This window comes from Hypanus sabinus, chromosome 1, assembly GCF_030144855.1.
Source record: "Hypanus sabinus isolate sHypSab1 chromosome 1, sHypSab1.hap1, whole genome shotgun sequence".
In the NCBI taxonomy this organism is placed as follows: domain Eukaryota; kingdom Metazoa; phylum Chordata; class Chondrichthyes; order Myliobatiformes; family Dasyatidae; genus Hypanus; species Hypanus sabinus.
Window position 1 is genome coordinate 63,269,763 of NC_082706.1, and position 23,125 is coordinate 63,292,887.

Below are 23,125 nucleotides of genomic sequence, written 5' to 3' on the forward strand. Positions count from 1 at the left end.
GAAAGGTGGAGTTTTATTTAATCCCTAAAGTTTAAAAGGTCATTGCCGGCAGTTTCTTTATAATACTGCCAGTTAAAGATCAGTGGAGAGTGAAGTTTGGAGTTCGGGAGCTAAAAGATCGAGGAAAGTCGATTTCAACGGTGAAACAGGTTCGACCTTGTTTGATCCTCATCCGGAAGGAATTTGTTGGCTGTCCCCGTGTTAATCCCTGCAAAATATAGCAGAAAGGATTGGGTACAGTGTTGTAAAGGAAAGGTCAGTGCCTTTAAGCCGTTTCATTTTCATAAATTCTCCAGGAAAAGTATAGTTCGACTGGGAACCGCAACAACACGACGTGAAAGAAAATTTAAATCGTCTAAAAAGTCTCTCCTGTAATGGACTGAAAGCATTTTGAACTTTTGCAGTACTACTTTGAAGAACTGTTTTTGCAACATCGCTTTAAGAACTGTTTAAGCTGCCGCACAGCAGCTGATTTCTGGTTACGTTAGCAGTTTGTTTACTTTTGGGGGTTTGTTTTTCAGTGTTTAATAAATGTTTTATTTGTTATAAAAACCCTTGCCTCACTTATATATTTATTGTTGCTGAATCCGTAACATAAACATTGGGACTATATCCGGGATGAAACATTTTTGAGTTTAAATGCTTGTAATTTTGAATCGGTGTTTTGGAAAAGGGGAATACTCGATTCTTTTGTTTGATTGGCTGGTGAGTGGTATTCGGCAACAATGAATATTGATGAGTTTCTGGCTTCGCCAGATGCGGAGTTATTAGCGAAAGCAAAAAAAATTGTGGTGTCTGAGATAGCTAGTAGATTGGAACTTAAAGGTATTTCGAGGTCTACATCAAAGGCTCTAATGCAGAGAAAAATCGCGACACACTATGTGGATTCGAGTGATTTTGATGAATCGATTTTAGAGTCGTTTCCAATAAGTAATCTAGAGATGCAGTTGAAAATCGAACAAATGAAGTTGGAACAAAGTAAAGCAGAATTGGAGCGTTGTAGGTTAGAAGCTGAAAATAAACAGAAGGAATTTGAATATGCGATGGCGGAATTAAGGTCTGAGAATCAGTCTTCTGGTTCTAGAAAACCGTTTGTTGTTAGTCAAGAAATTAAATTGGTCCCTCCATTTAGTGAAACAGAAGTGGAAAGATATTTCCAACATTTCGAAACGATTGCTCAGATTTCAGAGTGGCCAAATGATAAATGGTCACTGTTGTTACAGAGTGTAATTAAAGGCAAAGCACAACAAGTTTATGCAGCTTTAACTGGTGCACAAGCATTGATTATGATATTGTGAAACAGCAGATTTTGAAAGCATACGAATTAGTCCCAGAAGCATATAGAGAAAAATTCAGAAGTTTGAAGAAGTCTGTGGAAAAAACTTATGTGGAATTTGCCTATGATAAAGCTGTGTGTTTTGAGAGATGGGTTTCCTCTAAAAATGTAAATGGGGACAAAAATAAATTGAAAGAGCTGATTTTAATGGAGGAATTTAAAAGAAGCATCCCTGTTGAAGTAAGGACGTACTTAAATGAGAGGGATACCGATAAATTGCAGGACTGTGCTAGATTAGCTGATGAGTATGTTTTATCCATAAGAATAAATTTCCTCAGGGCAGAATTTTTAAGAGGAAAAATAACACAGAGACTCAAGGTAAATCAGAAATTAAATCAGAAGTTAATAAGAAAGGTAAGGAGGAAGGAAAACCTGTGAAGGACAGACAGTTTGTCTATTTGTAACTATCGTAAGAAACCTGGTCACATGATAGCCAGCTGTTTCTGATTGAAGAAGAAAGAGAAGGAAGCAGTCCCAGATGCTTGTGTGCAACATACTGAAACACCTGTAAATCCAGAGGGTTTGATAAACACAAATGAAGCTTTGTTAGAGTCTGACCAAGTTAAAAAGGATATGATAATTTTATAACTGAAGGGTTTGTATCCTTGAAAGAAGGATCTACTCCGGTGCGAATAAAAATCCTTAGGGATACTGGAGCTTCTCAATCACTGATGTTAGACAGTGTATTGAAGTTTAATGAAGAGTCTGATACTGGTGAGGTAAATTATATACAAGGTGTTGGGAGTGCCTTTATGCCTGTACATTGGCAGAAAGTAAATTTAAAGTCAGGTTTAGTTACAGGACTTGTTAAAGTAGGATTACAGCATAGCTTACCTGTGGAGGATATTTCTTTATTGTTAGGTAATGACTTGGCAGTTGGACAAGTTTTTCCTGAAGTGCATTTGACAATGAAGTCAGAGGAACCACAGTTGAATTCTAACACAGATTCTTCCTGTGTTGTGACTAGAGCTATGGCTAAAAAGATTGATGCACAGAATGAGGTTGTTACTCATGACAGTTCACCTCAGGATTCGAGTTTTGAGGATGTGTCAGAGACTTTCTTACCTTCATTGTTTGAACAAGATTCTTGGAGTAGGTCTGACTTTGAAGATTTATCTCTGTCTTGGAAGGAGATGATAGCAGAGCAGAGTCAAGACCCTGAGATTATAAAATTAAGAGAAGAAGCTCTACCAGATAGTGAAATTGCGAAGTTGCCAGTAGGATATTACTTGGAAAAAGGAGTGTTGATGAGGAAGTGGAGATCGCCTACAATTCCTGCAAGTGATGAATGGAATATTGTTTACCAGGTAGTTGTCCCTAAAGTTTATCGAAATGAGATTTTGACTTTAGCTCATAGTGTGCCCTTAGGTGGACATCAAGGGGTAAGGAAAATTGTGGACAAGATTTTAAAATATTTTTACTGGCCTGGTCTAAGAAAAGATGTGGCGATGTTTTGTAAAACGTGCCATACTTGTCAAATTGTGGGTAAACCAAATCAAGTTAGACCAGTGGCTCCATTACAACCTATTCCAGCATTTGGTGAACCATTTTCTAAAGTTATTAGAAACTGTGTTGGTCCATTACCAAAAACAAAAACTGGTTATCAGTACTTGTTGACTGTCATGTGTACTTTGTCTAGGTTTCCAGAGGCAGTACCACTTAGGAATATAACAGCCAAAACTGTGATAAAGGCTCTTATAAAATTCTTTGCTTATTTTGCATTACCTAAGGAAATACATTCTGATCAAGGCAGTAATTTTATGTCTGGATTGTTTCAACAGATAGTTTATAAATTGGGAGCTAAGCAAATCACTTTGTCTGCATACCATCCGGAATCACAAGGTGCCTTGGAGAGGTTTCATTCAACCTTCAAGAATATGATTAGGACATATTGTGTGGAAAATGAAAGTGATTGGGATGAGGGTATAAACTTATTTGCAGTAAGGGAATCAGTACAAGAATCTTTAGGTTTCAGTCCATTTGAACTTGTATTTGGGCATAGATTTAGAGGACCTTTAGCTTTATTAAAAGAACAGTGGATTAGTAAGGAAGTACACACTAATTTGTTGGACTATGTTTTAAAATTTAAGGACAGATTACATAAAGCTTGTAGCTTAGCCAAGGAAAATTTGGAATTGGCTCAGGAGAAAATGAAAACTTGGTATGATATAGAAGCTAGGATGAGGATGTTTAAGTCTGGAGATAAGGTGCTGGTTCTTTTCCCAGTGCAAATGAATTCTTTACAAGCTAGATTTCATGGTCCTTATGAAATTGTGTCTAAAGTCAATGATGTGGATTAGGTGATAAAAACTCCAGATCGTAGAAGGCCAACACAACTATGCCATATAAATATGATAAAGCCATATTATGAGAAACAGTCTGCTACTGTGACTGTTGTGGTTAATGGTAATGAATTTGATTTAGCTAGGAACATGATAGATGATTCATCTGAATTTCATTCTAAATCCAACATTGTTTCTGTCAGGTTACCAAACGCAACCATTCTGGAAAATATTGATGAGAAATTAGCACATTTACAGCTAGAGCAGAAACAGCAGATGAAGAAATTAATTTTTAAATATAAGGATTTGTTTCCAGATGTTCCGAGAAGGACTACTATAGCTTCACATGATGTAGATGTTGGAAATGCCAAACCCATTAAACAACACCCATATAGGATGAACATAGAAAAATTTGAACTTGCTGAGAAAGAAATTAAATATATATTAGAGAATAATATTATTAGCCCTTCTAACTCGAATTGGAGTTCACCCTGTGTTATGGTGCCAAAACCAGACGGTAGTATTAGGTTTTGTACGACTATAGGAAAGTGAATGCTGTAACAAAAACAGATGCATATCCAATTCCTAGAGTAGATGATTGTGTAGATAAAGTTGGAAAAGCAAAGTTCCTTACAAAGATTGATTTATTGAAAGGGTATTGGTGTGTTCCATTAACGGACAGAGGTAGAGAGATTTCTGCATTTGTAACTCCATCTGGGTTATATGAGTATAATGTTCTTCCATTGAGGATGAAGAATGCCCCAGGTACTTTCCAGAGGATGATTAACTCTGTGATTCAGGGATTGAAAGATACAGATGCTTATATTGATGATTTAGTGACAGGAAATGATACTTGGGAAGCACACATTATTGCAGTGGAGAAATTGTTTGAAAGGCTTTCAAAAGCTAACTTAACTATTAATTCAGCTAAGAGTGAATTTGGACATGCCACTGTGACTTACCTTGGTTATGTTGTGGGTCAAGGTAAGGCAAAAGTTTGGGCAATTTTAGAGATTCCCACTCCAATGGGAAAAAAAACTCTCAGGAGATTCTTGGGAATAGTAGGGTATGATTGAAAATTTTGTAAGAATTTTGCTAATGTTGCCCTTCCATTAACTAACCTTTTGCAGAAGAATGTGAAGTTTGTGTGGACAGTGCCTTGTCAAGAAGCATTTGAGAAATTGTAAACTATGATATGTCAACAACCTGTGCTCAGGGCACGTGACTTTGAAAAACCTTTTTCATTAGCTGTAGATGCTCGCGATGAGGCTGCAGGAGCAATATTGGTGCAAAGGAATGAGGGTGATGAGGTTGATCATCCAGTAGCTTACTTTTCTAAGAAATTTAATAAGCATCAAAGAAACTATTCGACAATAGAGGAGGAATTGTTATCTCTTGTTTTAGCTTTAGAACATTTTGGTGTATATGTTGGTACAACTCAAAAACCACATAGTTTACACTGATCATAGTCCGTTAGTGTTTCTGAGTAAGATGAAAAACAAAAACAGAAGGATATTAAATCGGAGTTTGATGTTACAAGAGTACAATATTGTGATAACTCATAGTAAAGGTAAAGATAATGTGGTTGCTGATTGTCTATCTCGATGTTGAATGTACAATGCAATTTTTTTATGGAGTGATTTTTTTAACAATTGTAACACTTCTACTATATTGTAAATTGCAAGATGTTATATGATGATACTATGTATACTGTGTATGTTATAAAATTTATACATTTGTTTTTTTTGTAAATAATTGTTAAAATTTTGTTCTTGACAGACCAAAATTATTTTTTTTTTGGAGGGAGGTGCTATGTACCCGTGGGTATCTTGTACTTGTCACATGACAGTGGTGTTGAAGATATGCTGGACCTAAGTTAGTGGTCTTGTGATGGTGGAATGACGTCATTTTCCTGCCAGTAGAGGTCATGTGACAGGTTTTTTTTAAAGGGTATAAAAGGAGGACCCCTCCCTGTGAGGAGGGGCAGCTCGTGGCTGGATTTGCCATTTTGACTCCATGCCGATGCAGTTTGGTTGAAAGGTGGAGTTTTATTTAATGCCTAAAGTTTAAAAGGTCATTGCCGGAGCAGTTTCTTTATAATACTGCCAGTTAAAAATCAGTGGAGAGTGAAGTTTGGAGTTCGGGAGCTAAAAGATCGAGGAAAGTCGATTTCAACGGTGAAACAGGTTCGACCTTGTTTGATCCTCATCCGGAAGGAATTCATTGACTGTCCCCGTGTTAATCCCTGCAAATAATAGCAAAAGGATTGGGAACAGTTTTGTAAAGGAAAGGTCAGTGCCTTTAAGCCATTTCATTTTCATCTTCGTAAATTCTCCGGGAAAAGCATAGTTCAACTGGGAACTGCAACAACACGACATGAAAGAGAATTTAACTCGTCTAAAAAGTCTCTCCTTTAATGGACTGTAAGCATTTTGAACTTTTGCAGTACTACTTTGAAGAACTGTTTTTGCAACATCACTTTAAGAACTGTTTTTGCTTTATTCCTTTAAGAACTGTTTAAGCTGATTTCCGGTTACGTTAGTTTTTTGTTTACTTTTGGGGGTTTGTTTTTCAGTGTTTAATAAATGTTTCATTTATTATAAAAAACCGTGCCTCACTTATATATTTATTGTTGCTGAATCTGTAACACTGTGAAGTGGTTCATTTTGGTAGGTCAGATATGATGGCAGAATATAGTATTATAGTATGTGCTCAGTTTTGGTCGCCTCACTACAGGAAGGATGTGGAAGCCATAGAAAGAGTACAGAGGAGATTTACAAGGATGTTGCCTGGTTTGGGGAGCATGCCTTGTGAGAATAGGTTAAGTGAACTTGGCCTTTTCTCTTTGGAGATACGGAGGATGAGAGGTGACCTGATAGAGGTGTATAAGATGATGAGAGGCATTGATCGTGTGGATAGTCAGAGGCTTTTTCCCAGGGCTGAAATGGTTGCCACAAGAGGACAAAGGTTTAAGGTGCTGGGGAGTAGGTACAGAGGAAGTGTCAGGGGTAAGTTTTTTACTCAGAGAGTGGTGAGTGCATGGAATGGGCTGCCGGCAATGGTGGTGGAGGCGGATACAATAGGGTCTTTTAAGAGACTTTTAGACAGGTACATGGAGCTTAGTAAAATAGCGAGCTATAGTGTCTCTAGTCTTAAGCTGTCCCACCATAGGAAACATCACATCAACTCTGTCAAGACTTTTCACCATTTAATAGGTTTCAATAAAGCTCATTCTTCTGAATTCTAGTGAATACAGACCCAGAGCCATCAAATATTCTATATTTGGCAAGCTGTACAATCCTGGAATCATTTTCGTGAAGCTCCTTTGAACCCTCCCCAGTGACAACACATCCCTTCTGAGATAAGGGGCCCTAAACTGCTCACAATACTCCAAGAGAGGCCTCACCAAATGCTTTATAAAGTCTCAACATTACATCCTTGCTTTTATATTCTTGCCTTCGTGAAATGGATGCTAACATTACAATTGCCTTCCTCACCATAGACTCAACCTGCAAATTAACCTTTTGGGAATCCTGCAAAAGAACTCCCAAGTCCCTTTACACCTCAGGTTTTTTGTATTTTCTCTCCATTTTGAAAATAGTTAACCCTTTAATTTTGTCTACCAAAGGGCATGACCATACACTTTCCGACAATGCATTCCATCTGCCATCCCTTAGCCCATTCTCCTAATCTGTCTAAGTCCTTCTGTAGCCTCCCTACTTGTTCAAAACTATTTGCCACTCCACCTATTTTTATATTGTCTGCAAACTTTGCAACAAAGACATCAATTCCATCATCCAAATCACTGACATATTAACGTAAAAAGATTCGATCCCAACTCAAACCCCTGTAGAACACTACAAGTCACTAGCAGAGAACCCCTTTATTCCCACATTTTGCCTGCTACTAATTGGCCAGTGCTTTATCCATACTAGTATCTTTTCTGTAATACCATGGAGTTTGACCTTGATTAGCAGCCTCATGTGCAGCACCTTTTCAAAGACCTTCTGAAAACCTAAGTACACAGCGTCCACTGATTCTCCTTCGTCTAACCTGCTTGTTATTCCTTCAGATTTGTCAAGCAACATTTGCCCTTGAGGAAACCATGCTGACTACGGCCTATTTTATCATGTGCCTCAAAGTACCCTGAAATCTTTAATATTTGACACCAACATCTTGCCAACCACTGAGATCAGACTAACAAGCCTATAGTTTCTTTTCTTCTGCCTTGGTCCCTTCTTGAAGAGTGGAGTGACTTCTGCAATGTTCCAGTCTTCCAGAACCATTCCAGAATCTTGGAAGATCATTACTAAGGCCTTCACAATCTCTTTAGCCACCTCTTTCAGAACGCTGGGGTGTACACCATCTGGTCCAGGTGACTTATCTACCTTCAGACCTTTCAGTTTCCCAAGAACTTTCTCTCCAGTTATGGTAACCACACACTTCACGACCCCTGACATCTGGAACCTCCATCATACTGCTAGTATCTTCCACAATAAAGACTTCAATTTCTCCCACATCCCAAAGATGTACTGGCTAGTAGATTAATTGGTCACATGCATATAATTGATGAAATGGACTCATTGGGCTAGAAGGACCTATTACTGTGCTTACCTATATATAAATAAATACATACATACCTACATAAATAAACAGACAGACAGATAGATAGATAGATAGATAGATAGATAGATAGATAGATAAATAAATAAATAAATAAATAAATGGACAAATAAATAAACAAACAAACAAACAAACATTCCAATATATATAGTCCTGCACAAAAGTCTTTGGCACATATATAGTATATAGCAAGGATGCCTTAGACTTTTGCACAGTACTGTAATACTTGTATGTACTTCTGCAAAAGTAACTCATTTCATGACATGTGAGTGATGATAAACCTGATTCTGATATGAATCTCTATTATGAACTGAGATTGGGAAGGGGGCTAGGAGAGGGGAATCATGGTTGGGAAAAGGGGAAAGGAGTGGGAAGCACCATAGAGACATTCTGTAATGATCAATAAACCAATTGTTTCAAATCAAATTACCCTGCCTGGTGTCTTAGCACTGGATGTGTCTGCACCGGCACCATCACTCCCACCCCTGGCACTCCCTCTCTGCCACCTGTCCCACACCCACACCATCCCCAACATCCTTTGCTTCCACCAGATTAACAACCTCACTCTCCACTCCACATTGACAAATACAATACTGTGCAAATGCCTTCGGCGCCCTAGCTACATACACGTAGCTAAGACTTTTGCACAGTACTTAGACAAACAATCAAAACAAATAACTACGCGACACCCTGGTAAAGATTTTTCCTGCTAGGCTGTAGCTATTTCATTTTTGCAGTTCTGTAAAAGCGGTCTGTTCTGCTTTTAGCATGTTTGGGTTTGAGCTAAAGATAAGGGGCTATGGTGATCAACTTAGGAATGTGAAATTGAGAGAAGGTTCTAGAGAACACGGGGCAGAGAGGTGTTTGTGATGGGCACAGGTGTGGGTCGAGGTTTATTTGGTGGGAGCTGGGAGGGAAGATGGCTGACAATGCCATCCCTGTTGCACAAGGTGCTTGGTGCAGATGAATGGCTGACAGGTGGAAGGACCAATACTCCTGTAGGGGAGCCCGTTTGTTCGATCTAAGTGATTTCGAGTAACATTTGGAATGTCATATGTGCTTTCACGCAGACTGTGAGTTAAAGACAATTTCAAGGTGAGCTCCAGCTTGTGTGCACATTTGGACTGGGTTAACTGTCATGGGCCCTTTTTATTTCTTTTATTTTTCCTACTAACTGTTCGATAAAGATTCTTTCTTTATAATTGTATATGCGTACAGTGCCGATAGGCAATTGCACGGAGACAGTATTCACACAGATCAGAATCTGGGTGGGCGAGACATCCCAACCCCACGTGTTTGGTGGAACCCAAGTCATATCTATCCTCAATGTAGGGACGTGAGAAAGGTGGCTTTCTCACCACTGAGTCCAGGGGCTGTTAGCGAGGGGCTGACAAGCTGCATCTCTAGAGATGCCTGGTGAAAAAAGGCTTTCAAATAAATCAACAGTCAGATAGACAGACAAGTAAGCAAGCTATCTTCTGGCCGTTTTAAGCATTCGGTTTTCAGTTTGTGTGTCCTGCATCTCTCCAATGTTCTAACTTCACTGATCTTCCTCTCCTTTGACTCCTCTAAACAGATTAACATCATCTCTTCAATAGTGTCCGCAATATTTATGTCACTTGGACTGCAGCAGCATTTGAGAAAGGATGAGGATATAAAAACAAGAATTTAATGCAGAGGATTTGTAAGTCTTTGATCAGACTGCACATGAGCAGCTTGGGCCCCTTATTTAAGAAAGAATGTGCTGGCATTAGAGACGGTCCAGAGAAGGCTCACAAGAATGAATCTGGGATTGAAAGGGTTAATGTATGAGGAACGTTTGATGCCCCTAGGCTGGTACACACTGGAGAACAAGGGGAAAATCTCATTAAAACCTTCCAAATATTGAAAGCACTGGGCAGCGTGAATGTGGAGAGGATGTTGCTAAAAGTGGGGAAGTGTGGAACCAGAGGCGACCACCTCAGAATACAAGAATGTTCCTTTAGAGCAAAAATAACGAGGGGTCTCTTTAGCCAGAGGGCAGTGAATCTGCCGAATTCATCACCATAGACAACTGCGGAGGCCGAGTCATTCGGTACATCTAGAGTGGAGGTTGATAGATTCTTGATTAGCAAAGTCATCGAAGGTTATGGGGCAATGGCAGAAAAATGGGGTTGAGGGACTTAATTAATAGGTACAATTTAATGTCAGAGAAATGTATACAATATACATCCTGAAATTCATCTTCTTCACAAACATCCACAAAAACAGAGGAGTGCCCCAAAATATGAATGACAGTTAAATGTTAGAACCCCAAAGCGCCCCAACTCCCCCCTCCCACACATAAGCAGCAGCAAACCAGCAACCCTCCCCACTGGCAAAAAAAGCATCTGCACCCTCCACCATGCAGACAAGCATCAATAAAGACACAACAACACACACAAAATACTGGTGGAACGCAGCAGGCCAGGCAGCATCTATAGGGAGAAGCACTGTCGACATTTCGGGCCGAGACCCTTCGTCAGGACTAACTGAAAGGAAAGATAGTAAGAGATTTGAAAGTAGGTGGGGGAGGGGGAAATACAAAATGATAGAAGACTGGAGGGGGTGGGGTAAAGCTAAGAGCTGGAAAGGTGATTGGCAAAAGTGATACAGAGCTAGAGAAGGGAAAGGATCATGGGACGGGAGGCCTAGGGAGAAAGAAAGGGGGAGGGGAGCACCAGAGGGAGATGGAGAGCAGATAAGGAGTGATTGTGAGAGGGGCAGAGAGAGAAAAAAGAGAGAAAAAGATGGAGGGGATTAATTAATTAATTAACAGGAAAATAAATTTTAAAAAAGGTAGATAGATAGATAGATAGATAGATAAGGGATAGGGTAAGAAGGGGAGGAGGGGCATTAACAGAAGTTAGAGAAGTCAATGTTCTTACCATCAGGTTGGAGGCTACCCAGCCGGTATATAAGGTGTTGTTCCTCCAACCTGAGTGTGGCTTCATCTTGACAGTAGAGGAGGCCATGGATAGACATATCAGAATGGGAATGGACGTGGAATTAAAAAGTGTGGCCACTGGGAGATCCTGCTTTCTCTGGCGGACAGAGTGTAGGTGTTCAGCGAAACGGTCTCCCAGTCTGCGTCGGGTCTCACATCCAATAAAGACACAGGCTTGCAGTACCCCAAAGACTACTTGTTCGCCTGGTAATTCGACATACCTCAAGCTCTCTCTCCCTAATAAGGGAAGAAGAGATGTTTCCTTTTCACAACAAGAGGGGAGACATAACGAAACAACTTGCTGATTTATGGTGTTAAAAGTCTGTTGTGTCGCTTTTATCGAGCTCTATGCCCGAAGAACCCGGGTCTCTGGGCACACAGCCAGCAGCCAGCTCACTGTTTTCAATCTTCTGTCTCCGACGACACATCAGGTGGCAGTACCAGCCTTGAACCAGCCCGCCTCCAGAGCCACGAAAATCCGGCACCCTGAAGTTGCACTAGACTTCCAGGCCGCGTCCTTGGCATATTGAAAAGTGGCCGGTCGTGAGGCCCTGAGAGCAGGTCCCATTTCTGCAAAGAACCAAAGTCAGTGTATAACTCCAGGTCCGGGTCTTCAAAAGAACCTTGAAAAGGGAAAAACATAGATATCAAAGATAGAAATGGAAATAATTAATTAGCCATAATAGAACGGCGGAGCAGACTCAATGGACTGAATGGCCTAATTCTACTTTTATGTCCCAAGGCTTGTACTCCTACTCTAACACAGCCTTATCTTTCTATTCTACATGATCGACTCATTGCCCAACATTTCTTTCCTTAAACCCCCTCATGAAACAATAAAACACACTTGTTAGCTCACTTTCCCAGGTCATTTGGAAGATCATCAACCTAAAATTTTAACTCTGTTTCCCTCTTTGGATTGATTTATAGAGAAGCATAGAAACAATAGAGGCCCTTCGGCCCACAAAGCTGTGCCGAACATGTCCCTACCTTAGAAATTACTAGACTTTACCCATAGCCCTCTATTTTACTAAGCTCCATGTAGCCATCCAGGAGTCTCTTAAAAGACCCTATCATTTCCGTCTCCACCAACAGCCCACTCCACGCACCCACCACTCTCTGCGTAAAAAATTTACCCCTGACATCTCCTCTGTACCTACTTCCAAGCATCTTAAAACTATGCCCCCTCATGCTAGCCATTTCAGCCCTGGGGAGAAGCCTCTGACTATCAACACGATCAATGCTTCTCCTTATCTTGTACACTTCTATCAGGTCACCTCTCATCCTCCGTTGCTCCAAGGAGAAAAGGCCGAGTTCATTCAACCTATTCTCATAAGGCATGCTCCCCAATCCAGGCAACATCCTTGTAAAACTCCTCTGCTCCCTTACTATTGGTTCCACATCCTTCCTATAGTGAGGTGACCAGAAATGAGCACAGTACAAGTGGGGTCCTACCAGAGTCCTATATAGCTGTAATATTACCTCTTGGCTCTTAAACTCAGTCCCACAATTGATGAAGGCCAATACACCATGCACCTTCTTAACCACAGAGTCAACCTGTGCAGCTGCTTTGAGTGTCCTATGGATTTGGACCCCAAGATCCCTCTGAACCTCCACACTGCCAAGAGTCTTACCATTAATACTATATTCTGCAACAATCCCTAGAATATTGTATAGAATCTGAACTCAGAGCGTGTAATGCCTTTTTTCCGGATTATTCCTAGATTAGGGGGATTATCCTACAAGGGGTAAATAAATGGATTGAGCTTCCATTCTCTAGAGTTGGGAAGAATGAGAGCAGTCTACTTAACCTCACCAAATTCTGAAAGAGCAAATGCATGGTTGATTCTCCTTGGCTGGCAGGCCTAGAAACAAAGTTATAAAACGGGCATGAAGGACAGAGACATCTTTACTTAGTGAACAGTGATTTTTTTGGAGTCTTCCTTGATAAATTTGCAATGACCTTGCTGCATCTTGAGGACCTGAATTATAGGGAAAAGTTGAATAGGTTAAAACTTTATTCACTGGAGTGTAGGGGAGTGAGGAGAGACTTGATAGAGGTATACAAAATTATGATGGGTCTAGATAGGGCAAATACAAGCAGGCTTTTACCACTGATGTTGGGTGAGACTAGAACTAGCATTAATGGGTTAAGGGCAAAAGATGAAAAGATGAAATAAGGGGAACATGAGGGGGGAATGACTTCACTTAGAAAGTGGTGAGAGTATGGGAAAAGCTGCCTTTGGAAGTGGTGGATGCGGGTTCAATTTCAATATTTAAGACAAATTAAGACAGGTAAATGGATGGGAGGGATATAGAAGGCTATAGTTCAGGTGCAAATCGATGGGACTAGGCAGATTAAAGGTTAACATGGACTAGATGGGCCAAATGACTTGTTTCTGTGCTAGAGTTCATTATGACTCTATCCAAAAGGGTATGTATGTTTAGTCACTAAGTATATTCATGACAGTCACCAACAAATTTTAGGAAATTTGGACCCCGCACACCAGGCCATGCTCTCTTCTCGCCGTTGCTCTCAGTGAGAAGCCTCAGGACCCACACCACCATGTTCAGGGACAGATCAGGAACCCCTCAACCATCAGGCTCTTAAGCCAAAGGGTATAACTTCATTCAACTCTATTCCCCCTATCACTGAATGTTCCCACAATCTATGGACTCGCTTTCAATACTCTTCATCTCAGGTTCTCAATATTTATTGCTTATTTATGTATTATTATAAATTTTCTTTTGTATTCGCACAGTGTGCTGACTTTTGCACATTGGTTGTTTGTCCATTATGTTGGGGGCAGCCTCTCACTGATTCTATTGCTTTTCTTGGATTTACTGTGTATGCCCACAAGAAAATGAATCTCAGGGTTATATAGAGTGACATATACTTTGTAGGGATATGGCGTTAGTGTAGTAGAACATGATGCTGAAGAACATGATCCACCATCATGTCATTGGCCAGTAGAAGAAATGGCCCACTATTGCTTCTGTTTTCTCTACTCTTACCTACACGCGACATACTGTGTGCCACACATTTGGGTGTACCAGCTTTCGTACAAAGTTAGCAGATCAGGCACTTCAAATGTCTACTTATTGTACACAATTGAGCATTTGATTGAATTAAAGTTTTAGTGCAGCATCCTTCCACTCAGTGTATATGAAAACTATTGTGAACTGTCAGGACAGCAGAAAAGGTCATTGGCTACAGTCTGCCATGACTTCAAGACTTGTTTCTGTCCATGACAAAATGAGGGCAGAAAAAAATAACTGCAGTCACACCCACCCTGCTAACTGCCTTTCCGAAAGGTCCCTTCTGGAAAGTGCTAAGGGGCTATTAAAACAAAAACTTCACACCATCACAAAAGTTTCTTCCCTCAGGTCGCTAATCTGGTTAACCATTCTAGTTAGTCCCCCACCTCCTCTATTACCCCCTTCACTACACAGCATTGTAAACACTTTAAACCACTTTTTATAATGCTGCTTCTATTGTTAATACATGCTGGTATTAATGCACACTTTATTGCATATGTGCTTTACACTCAAAATTTATTTTTATATAATTCTTTAGTCTGTATAGTTTTTGAAAGTTGTTGCTTTTTTGTTGCATGTTTCCCCAGCTCACCATAGCAAATTCCTAATACAGTTCAATGAACCATCGTATATGGTGAATAAAGTTGATCCTCGATCCTTAACAATGATGAACTATGTTGTTTGGTTGATAAAATGTAAACTAGAAAAGTACAAAAGTTTAAATTTATTATCTAAGTACACATATGTCACCATTTACAACCCCGAGACACATTTTTGTGAGTATACTCTATAAATCCATGACAGAATAATGACCATAACAGAATCAATGAAACCTGCATCAACGTGGCATTCATCCAGTGTGCAAAAGACAACAAACTGTTTGAATCCAAATGAAAGAAATAGTAATATTAAATAAATAAGCATTAAATGTCAAGAACATGAGGTGAAGAGTCCTTGAAAGTGAGTCCAGAGATTGTGGGAGCATTTCAAGTTTGCGAGGCAAATAAAGTTGAAAAAAGTTGTCGGGAAGTGTAACTGGTGGAAACGTACTTAGCTCACAGCCACCAACATTGAGTTGAGGGTCACTTTAAGAGGCTGGTCTGACTTGATGACAAAATTATGTCAGGTACTTTTACCGTGCTTTGTGTTCAGTGTTTGGACTACAATAAAGCAGTTACTGTTTTTCTTTAACGTAAAACACCTCCACCGGTTTTACTTGTAGAAACCTATATTTGTGACCCCAATGTTCTAGAACGATTCCAGAGTTATTGAACATGGCGGCCAACTTTGAAAGTGTGAGGAGGCAAGAGCCAAATTTGCTCACTCTTCACAATCTTCATTCCTCTCTCCAGAGCATGGAGTATATCGCTGTTCTATTGTTGGGTCAATTTAAATGTCAATCCAGATTAACTGAGCTGAGAGCCGATTTTGCTCTTTCTCCATCCTCTCTCCGTGGCGCTGAGGCTATGAAGACGGCCCCGTCTGCTGTGCTCCATGCCCGCTAATATAACGAACTGATAAGCGAGGCTTTGGGTCTACGCCGGGCTATTCCGGGTTCGCTTCAACTGTTTGCATGATTTTTTTAAAAATCTTTCTCTTGTGCATCAAGTGTTGGTCTTTTATTTATATTTTCATTGTTTTTTTTTACTTTAATTGCATTCTTTCGGGTTTCCTGCTTAGTAGTTTCCCGTGAGCAAGCAAATCTCAAGGTTGTATAATTTATACATTCTTTGACAATAAACATATTTGAATCTTGAATCTTGATTTGGTATATAGGCAGCCATTACGAGTGCCAGGTGTTTTTATTCCTGTGTTCTACAATCCTCAGTAAACTCAATTCCTACAGCACTCAATTCATTTGATGCATAAATTTACATCATACACACTCTTGGGTCCCTTTTGAACCGCATTCTACCTTATTTGTTTTCATCCATAAGATATAGGAGCAGAATTAGGCCATTTGGCCCATTGAGTCTGCTCCACCATTTCATCACGGCTGATCCATTTTGCCTCTCAGCGCCAGTCTCCTGCCTTCTCCCCATTTCCCTTCATGCCCTGATTGATGAAGAATCTATCAAACTCTCCCTTAGATACACACACAGACTTGGCTTTCATAGTCATCTGTGGCAAAGAATTCCACCAGTTCACCACTCCCTGGAAAAAGAAACGCCTCTTCATCTTCATTCTATTCCTGAAGTTGTGACCTCGGGTCTTCGACTCTCCCAGCATAGGAAACATCTTGTCCACATCCACTCTATCAGGACCTTTCACCATTTGATAGGTTTCTATTAGGTCACCCCTCATTCGTCTGAATTCTGGTGTATCTAGGATCAGAGCCATCAAACACTCTTCGTCTGACAAGCTGCTCAATCCTGGAATCATTTTCGTGAATTTCCTTTGAACCTCTCCAGCGTCAGCTCATCCTTTCTCAGATACGGGGCCCAAAACTGCTCCAATGAGGCATCACCAGTGCTTCATAAAGTCTCAACATTACATCTTCGCTTTTATATTCTACTCTTGAAATTAATACTAACATCGTATTTGCCATCCTCACCACAGATTTAATCTGCAAATTAACTTTTAGGACATCCAGAACAAGGACACCCAAGTCACTTTGCACCTCAGATTTTTGAATTTTCTCCCTATTTAGAAAATAGTCAACCTTTTTATTTTTATTTCAGCTTTTTATTTCTTCTACCAAAGTGCATGACCATGTGCACTTCCTGACACTGTATTCCATCTGCCACTTCTTTGCTCATTCCGCTAATCTGTCTAGGTCCTTGTGTAACCTCTCTGTTTCTTCAAAACTGCCTGCCCCTGCACCATTCTTCGTATCATCCACAAACTTGGCCACAAAGCTCTCAATACCATCATCCAAGTCACTGACATATAACATAAAAAGAATCGATCCCAGTGCTGACCACTATGGTACACCACTAGCCACCAGCAGCCAACCAGAAAAGGCTCCCTTTATTCCCACTGTTTGCCTCCTGCCAATCAGCAACTGCTTTATCCATGTTAGAACCTTTCCTGTAATACCATGGACATAAAGCTTATTAAGCTGCCTAATTTATGGCACCTTGTCAAAGGCATTCTGAAAGTCAAAGTACACAACATTAACCGATCCTTCTTTGTTGATCCTGCTTGTTATTTCTTCAAGAATTCCAACAGATTTGTCAGGCAATATTTTGCCTTGAGGAAACCACGCTGACTATGGCCCATTTTATCATGTGCCACCGTACCCTGAAACCACATCTTAACAATCAATTCCAACATCTTCGCAAGCACTGAGGTCAGACTATGTGAACCAATCTCCTCTTAGGCCACCTTACGATGTCCCATTCCATGTTTTGGAACAGGTAGAAAAGATTTGATCATAGATAAGAGGGGTAAACCTGAACGTAGATCAGCCCAGCAAGATTCCACTGCCATGACCACAAGTGTGTCAACACCCCTCTGAATGGGCCAGGTGGCTCATCTGATCTCCAGACTTGCTCACAATGCCTGTTTCAATGACATCTGTTGGACTGGGCCTGTGTAGGGCAACGTAATTGGTGGAAATGTACATAATTCACAACCACTGACGTTGAGTTGAGACTTATTTTAGGAGGCTGGTCGATGTGATGATTCAATTATGTAGAGTAATTTTACCATATTTTGTGTTCAGTTTCTGGAGTATAATAAATGAATTGTTACAGTTTACCTTAAACATAAACTGCCTCCGCTGTTTTTATTTACGAAAACTTCCAGTTATCCCTTTTGTTTCAGGAGCCTGATGGCGGAACCAGGTGGTGTGAGTCCAGAGGTTCCTGATGGTAGCTGCAAGAAGAGAGCCCCTGGGGTGGGGTCCTTGATGATGGATACTGCTTTCTTTCAAAAATGTTTCATGTAGATGTGTTCAATGGTCGTGAGGGCTTTACCCATGATGGATTGGGCCAAATACATTACCCTTTGTAGCATTTTCCATTCAAAGGCATTGGTGTTCCCATACCAGGCCAAAACGCAGTCAGTCAGCACACTTTCTGCCACACATCTATAAAAGTTTTCCAAGGTGTTCAATGACATGCCAAACCTCCACAGACTGTTGAGGAAGTAGAGGCACTGCCTCATTTTCTTCACAATAACATTTATGGGGTGAGTCCAGGACAGATCCTCTGAGACAGTGACACCCAGGAATTTAAAGTTACTGACCCTCTGCATCTCTGATCCTCCGATGAGGACTGGCTCATGGATCTCTAGTTTCCCTCTCCTGAAGTCAGTAATCAGCTCCTTGGTCTTGCTGACATTGAGTAAGAGATTGTTGTCATGACACCACTCAGCCAGATTTTCAATCTCCCTCCTGTATGCTGAATCATCACCCCCTTTGATTCAGCCCATGACAGTGGTGTCATCAGCAAACCTGAATATGGCATTGGAGCTATACTTAGCCACACAGTCATAGGTGTCAAGCAAGCAGAGCAGGGTGCTAAGCACACAGTCTTGTGCACCTTTGCAGATGGTAATTGTGGAGGAAACGTTGTTGCTAATCTGAACTGACTGGGGTCAGCAAGTGAGGAAATCCAATTGCAGAAGGAGGTGTTGAGGCCAAGGTCTTAAAGCTTATTGATTAGTTTTGAGGGGATGATGGGCTTGAATCCTGAGCTGTAGTCAATGAAGAACATCCAGACATATACATCTTAGATGTCCAGTTGTTCCTGAGTTGAATAAAGAGCCAATGAAATGGCATCTGCTGTCGGCCTGTTGCACTGGTAGGAAAATTGGAGCAGATCCAAGTCTGTCCTCAGGCAGGAGTTGATATGTTTCATCACCAACTTCTCGAAGTACTTCATTACTGTGGATGTAAGTGCAATGAGACGATAGTCATTGAGGCAGGTTACAATGTTCTTCTTTGGCACCAGTATAACTGAAGCCTGCTTGAAGCGGGTGGGCATCACAGAAGGCTAAAGTGAGAGGCTGAAACACTCAGTGAATACTCCGGCCAGTTGATCACCACAGATCTTTAGTACTTGGCCTGGTAACCCATCTGGGCCAGGTGCTTTTTGTGGGTTCACCCTCCTGAAGGCTGCTCACGTGTCAGCCTCAGAGACTGAAATCACAGGATCATCAGGGGCTGTGGGAGCTTGCAATGCTTCCTCCATGTTTGACAGTCAAAGCGAGCAGAGAGGCATTGAGCTCATCTGAAAGTGAAGTCCTGTTGTTGATTTAACTTTATAAGAGGTGATAGCATCCCAGATTTTCTTGGTCACCAGACTTGAATGCCTTTGATCTGGCCCTCAGTAGTTTGTAGATTTCATGGTTTATCCAGAGCTTCTGGTTGAGGAATACTCTGAATGATTCTGTGGGGACACTCTTCTATAACTGCTTGTGCTAAGATTATACAGCATCGTTTTTTTCAACACGCCTTTAAAAAGCTGTAACTTACTCAGCCAAATGGGAAATATTCTGCTGGGAAGATGCTTTCATGATCACTGGAGAAATGTTATGGGTTTGTTCTTTAAATATGGCAACAGTGAAGAAATTTCAAAGGTGCTTACAATATATCAGTGTCAATATATAGAATAGATCTATGCATACATAAACACAAGAGTTTCTTCAGAAGTTGGTAATCCAGGGTATGCAGCTAAACATTGGAGGAACTCAGCAGGCCAAATAGCATCTACAGAGGGGAGAAAACAGTTGACATTTCAGGCCGAGACCCATCATCAGTTCCTCCAGCATTTTATGTCAGTGTACTACACATACATATTTTTTGAAAATAGATCAGTTACAGTATGAGTTTACAATAACTAATTTTATTTATAATGATAGCAAGTTCCTGCAACAAAATGAATCTTAAAGTAGTATATGTACGTACAATAAATTTAATTAGACTTTGACATTTTAGAATCCGAGCAAAGCCAAAAACTGCTGCAGTACTTGAAGGGAAGGTGCTCCCACAGTCCAGCAAGAGAGGAAATTCTGGGAGTTAACCGTAGCAACATTGAAGGATATACTTCCAAAGTGATATACTTCCAAATCAGGATGGGGTGCAACGCGGAGGGGAAACTGTGGGTAGTCAATTTCCCATGCACATGCTTCCTATGACCCTCTTAACAGAGACAGTTTGAATGTACTTCTTGCAGCAGTTGGTAGAATTCCATCTTCCCCAGAACATACTGGTGCAATCCTACACTGCCATCATAAAGAGCAACCTCACATCAGCCATTACTGTCTGGCTTTGTACAACATCTTCTCACAATATGCAAAAACTGGAGTGAACAGTCAGGTCAGCAGGCAAGGTCAATGGTTGCAGTCTGCCGTCCAAAAGCTCCCTCCCTTCTGGAAAGTGCGACAGTGCTATTAAAACAAGAATTTCACACCAACCTAAGAGTTTCTTCCCTGAGGCAGTTAATCTGATCAACCCCTCCAGTTAAACCCAACATTCCCTCAACCAACTACCTCAGTCACTACACTGCACGGTAAGCACTTTAAACAGTGTTTTATAATGCTGTTTACATTGTATATTTATTCCCTATCTGTACTTTAACTTCTAACTTTATTTTTACGTAATTCTTTATTCTTATAATTAAGTGTTTTTATTGTTGCATGTCAAGTCGACACACCACAGCAAATTGCTGATATATATAAATGTATATGGTGAAAAAGTTGATCCTGAATCCACAGTTGGTGTCAGGGTTTGCTGAACTTGGTGTAGCCTAGCAGAGTAATTACAGTATAAGTTGTAAATGTGCACATAATGACTATCACCTGGTAGCACTCACATCTATGGTGATGAAATGCTTTGAGAGTAGGTCATGACCAGACTGAACTCCTGCCTCAGCAAGGACCTGGACCCATTGCAGTTTGCCTTTCACCACAATAGTCAATGGCAGATGCAATCTCAATGGCTCTTCACACAGCTTTAGACCACTGGACAACACAAACACTTATGTCAGGATGCTGTGCATTGACTATAGATCAGCATTTAACACCATCATTCCCACAATCCTGTTTGAGAAGTTACAGAATCTGGGCCTCCGTACCTCCCTCTGCAATTGGATCCTCTACTTCCTAACTGGAAGATCACAATCTATGTGGATTGGTGATAACATCTTCTCCTCACTGATGATCAACACAGGTGCACCTTAGGGGTGTGTGCTTAGCCCACTGCTCTACTCTCTCTATATCCATGACTGTGTGGCTAGGCATAGCTCAAATACCATCTATAAATTTGCTGGTGATACAACCATTGTTGGTAGAATCTCAGATGGTGATGAGAGGGCGTACAGGAGAGAGACGTCAATGGGTGGAACGGTGCCGCAGCAGAAACCTTGCACTCAGCGTCAATAAAATGAAAGAGCTGATTGTGGACTTCAGGAAGGGTAAGAAGGAACACGATCCAATCCTCACAGGGATCAGAAGTGGAGCGAGTGAGCAGTTTCAAGTTCCTGGGTGTCAAGATCTCTGAGGATCAAACCTAGTCCCAACATAGGCAAGATAGTGACCATACTTCATTAGGAGTTTTAAGAGATTTGGGATGTCAACAAATACACTCAAAAACTTCTATAGATGTACCGTGGAGAGCAATCTGACAGGCTGTATTACTGTCTGGGATGGGGTGGGGTGGGGCACTACACAGGACCAAAAGAAGCTGCAGAAGGTTGTAAATCTAGTCAGCTCCATCTTGGGTACTAGCCTACAAAGTACCCAGGACATCTTCAAGGAGCGGTGTCTCAGAAAGGCAGCGTCCATTATTAAGGACCTCCAGTACCCAGGGCATGCCGTTTTCTCACTGTTACCATCAGGTAGGAGGTACAGAAGCCTGAAGGCACACACTCAGTGATTCAGGAACAGCTTCTTCCCCTCTGTCATCCAATTCCTAAATGGACATTGAACCAGTGAACACTAACTCACTTTTTTAATATATATTATTTCTGTTTTTTGCACAATTTTAATCTATTCAATATATGTATATTGTAATTGATGTACTTATTTATTATTTTTATTTTCTCTCTGCTAGATTATGTATTGCATTGAACTGCTGCTGCTAAGTTAACAAATTTCACATCACCTGCTGGTGATAATAAACCTGATTCTGACATTGAAGCTGCTGTGCCCTGTCAGTGGAGGTACTGACGGGAGGGGGCATTAAAATGCTTTTCTTCACAAAAGGAGTGATTGATAGGTTTTAGGATAAGGAATGTAGGTAAAGATGGTTAATACATTATGGGAGTGTTAGGCAGGAGAGAGGACCAGCTAATGATAGTTGTAACTTGGACGACCTGAGAGCCTCAGTGGTACCTCTGGAACATACAATATAGACATTACAGACCCTTTGACCCAGGATGTGATGTCCGCCTGTTAACCTACTCTGAGATCAACCTAACCCTTCCTTCCTCATAACCCTGGATTCCTCTTCAGAATCTTAGTGACAAGCACGCTCGCCACCAATTTTAAAGTGCTAGAGGTACAATTTGTGAAATTACCTCGTTATGTATATTGTCACCACTTATTTAATCATTGTTTCAAATGCCAACCGATTAAAACGATGGTATTTTTCCATAAACTATGCTTTTAACTTTTGAACTTGGACAAAGTTAACTGTTTACTGATCGATCTTTCACTGTCTTTATCGTGTACGTATTAGATTATTTCAAAATTTATAATTGAGCTAAATATAATTACAAAAGTATTCATGTTATTTGAAATGCGGTTTCATTGCAGATAAAAAAGCAACGAGCAGATTAGTGATCAAATCTGAACCTGTGCAATTTCTTAGCGTGTTTTTACGTTTGTCTGATTTCCGCTGAATCGCTCGATTTCCTGGACTTTCCACTGTCAGCTACATATCTTTCCATTGTATTCCGTCCCGCTCACATGGTGAATTTTCCTTCCGTTTCT

The 23,125-nt window shown here is 40.7% G+C and overlaps 1 long non-coding RNA gene across 1 annotated transcript; it reads right to left on the bottom strand.

Moving 5' to 3' along the window:
* Window positions 1-43: 43 nt before the first annotated feature.
* LOC132394409 (uncharacterized) lies at window positions 44-23,110 on the bottom strand. The gene is made up of 3 exons (XR_009512320.1): window positions 23,015-23,110; window positions 11,148-11,829; window positions 44-208 (listed from the first exon to the last, which is right to left on the bottom strand). It is a non-coding gene; the product is annotated as an uncharacterized LOC132394409 (long non-coding RNA).
* Between the last annotated feature and the right edge of the window lie 15 nt (window positions 23,111-23,125).